This window comes from Colobus angolensis, unplaced genomic scaffold (genome assembly GCF_000951035.1).
Source record: "Colobus angolensis palliatus isolate OR3802 unplaced genomic scaffold, Cang.pa_1.0 Scaffold31, whole genome shotgun sequence".
In the NCBI taxonomy this organism is placed as follows: domain Eukaryota; kingdom Metazoa; phylum Chordata; class Mammalia; order Primates; family Cercopithecidae; genus Colobus; species Colobus angolensis.
The window spans coordinates 2363093-2366189 of record NW_012116377.1 but is presented as its reverse complement, the minus strand read 5'-3'; positions in this window follow the sequence as shown (position 1 = coordinate 2366189).

Genomic DNA, 3097 nt, shown 5'->3' with positions numbered 1-3097 from the left:
TTTCACTCTTGGGCTCTTCATCCCCTTCTGTGAAATGAAGGTGCTGAATGACACCTGGACTTCCCAGGTCTCAGACTTTTGGTTCACTCTTCCCATGCTGACTGGCCTCCTTGCCGACCCTCCACCAGGAAAAGCCTCATCTCAGAGCCTCTGCACGGCCTCCAGTTTCTGGAAGAATGCTGTTTTGCCAAATCCCCTCGGGGCCTGTTCCCTCCTGCTGTTCAGATGTCCGCTCAAATGTTCTCTGCTGAGACAGACCTCTGTCTGAGCCCCATCCCCCCATACCCCCCGACAATACCATGTCACCTCGCATCTCCTCACCCACTTCAGGTCCTTCCCAGCTCTTAGCATCGTGCACATAGTTGGTCTTGCTCAGGCCTCTGTGGACAGATCCTGGCACAGAGCAGACATCTGAAAATAACTTTCAATGGAACAAATCAAGTTATTTCAAATTCATCATTCTCCTGAAAACTATCTGGGAAGGAAAAGCGCAGGCACATTTGGAATAAGCTGAAGGAGTGGCCTCCCCAGTGCCCCTTCCACCTCTGTGCCTGTGACCCTGGTGTCAGGGATTTGGCGGTAACATCCCAGCACGACCCTAGCCTGCTCCTAGGGCCACTTTCCAGCCCTTACAACTGACCTTAGGACAGAAGCTATTTGCCTAGCTGGTATGTGACACAGCAGGGACTCACAGCCAGGTTTCTCTGACCCCGCTGCACTGCTAGACCCTGTATGGTCAGTTCTGCACCTCACTAAGGGTCACTCTGGGGCTTGTGTCAACACTTGAGCCCAGATCCCTGCAGCACTGCAGGTGGGTGGAATGAGCACCAAGAAAAATTCCTCTGGAGTAATCAATATCAGAAACTGCAATGGGGCATGCTGCCTCCACACCCAGGATATTTCTAGAAGCAGCCAAGGAAATAAGAACCTACATGCTCTGGTTTATTAAAACTGGGCAATGAATCTAAAGGAATTTAAAGCATTTGGCCTTATCTTCCTTGTTTCTTCGTATTAGTTTTCCATGTAAATTAATAACTAGTTAGGTATCTGGAGTTGGCAAATACTGATATTTTCAGGTAAACGGTAATGGGGAGGATGGCCACGAGGGTAAAAAAAATGGAGAACATTGTCCACTTGTGGGAAGGAAACCACAAGTGTCTGGAAAACAACGTGCAAAGTTCACCTTCTTTCAAACTCCCACTTGAACCTTCCATCCACAGTGCTGATCACAAAGCCCTGTTGCACTAGTCTTCTTGTCATTTAAATATTCATTCAACATTTAAATATTCATTCAAATTCTTGGCCAGGCCCTGTGCCAGGGGTTGTGAATATGGTCTCTGCCTGTAAGCAGCAATTTGTCTCATGGAGCTTAGTGTTCTTCAGTCCACTCTGTTCAAGTACCCTGCCCTCCCCGGAAGCTCTGAGGACCCCGATACCTACCCCCAGCTTAACAGCCCTCTTGTGTTGCCGATCTCCTACCTAGACCCCTGGAGAGGACTCAGGCCCAGTCAGCCAACAAATCTGAGCTCCACCCATACTAATCCCCACACAGGTTGCTCCAGAACCTCCTGGATTCCAGAGCAATAGCTTAAAGTCATAGTGTCAGTCTGAGGTGTGTTCTAAGAAATTTGTTACTAATAGCAAAGTACCAAAGTGATTTATCTTTCTGTAAGTTGGGGCAGACTAAAAGTTTTCCTGTGTAATAGGCATTGTGTCCAGCTCCATTCCCCCTTCCCTCTGGTTTCCTTTGGAGAACGACCCCTCCCTCTACACTCAGACCACACAGCTCAGGTGGGAATAAGCTTGCCCTTAGTTCCAAGAATGGGCGTGTGACTAAGGCCTGACCAATCAGAGTCCCACATTCTCAGAGCCATAGAAACCAGCCCACAGATGGGCACAGGGACCAAGCAAGGAGGATGAGACCACTGCACGTGGAGGGCAGGTAGGCTGGAAGTCTGCATCTGCTACAGGGAGGAGCTTGCCCACGAATGAAATCCACGTACTTAAGCAGAGCTGAGTGACAGAGAAACATCAATTGTGCTTCTTGATCTAGCCAGGGTGACTCCTGGAACTTTTATTAGTTTTCTACATTGAACACAGCTGAGCATTACTCACACCTGACATCTGTTCAAACAATGGAACATTCCTGGCCTCCTGGCAGCAGGCTAAAAGCAATATGGGCAATAGCTAAGTATTATTTGAGAAAGGGTCTTGTCATGTTGCCCAGCCTGATCTCCAACTCCTGGGCTCAAGTAATCCTCCCGCCTCAGTCTCCTTAGTGGTTGAGTTTACAGGTGTGCCTCACCGCACCCAGTTTAACTAAGTAATATATATAAAATTAAATAAAAGGGTGTGTGAAATCACTTTCTGCCTCTTAGTGTGTAGAGGGATAGTAGTCTAGTTTGGGCAAATCTTCAAAAATCACATTTGAAATTTGAAAATCGTCCATTTGTAGCTAACGATTAAGTTTAACTTGGGATACTCAAGTTACTTTTCATTTTGGGTACATTTCATCTCAAAGATGTGGTCCCATATTTTGTCCATTTTTCTTTGTGGGAGGCAATGGCAATTCGTATCAGCTTCTTTCATAAAACAACCAAGACAGGGATCCAGGCATGACACCCGCTGGAGAGGCTCCCCTTAGGCTAATCTGACACCTCATTGCAGAAACCACCAGTCACCAGCTCCAGTGACCACTGGCCATCCAGCTGGCTGGAGCCGAGTGCGCTGCAGACTCAGAAGCCTAAGGCATGGCTCCCAGGGGCCCTCACAGCATAATCCCTCAGTGGACAGCACCCCTGCAGAGGAAACCTCAATGTGGACCATGGCAGCGCCCTGCTTGAGCTGTCTCTTGTTGTGGATTGAGTCCCAGCTCCAAAAGGACTCACACACTGCCTCCCCTCCTTCCATTTCCTAACACACAGGTGGCTATTCTGCAGTTAACCTTTTATTGTCCCTCCCCCTGTATCTTAGCAGCTAGGAAATGAAGTGGGTTGGTATGTTTTAGTTGTATGTGCATGTGAGAGTAACAATGTCAGATATTAAGGTTCATGAGTTTTAGAAATGTGTATAATCAAGTCCTCACAGCCAAAAGTTT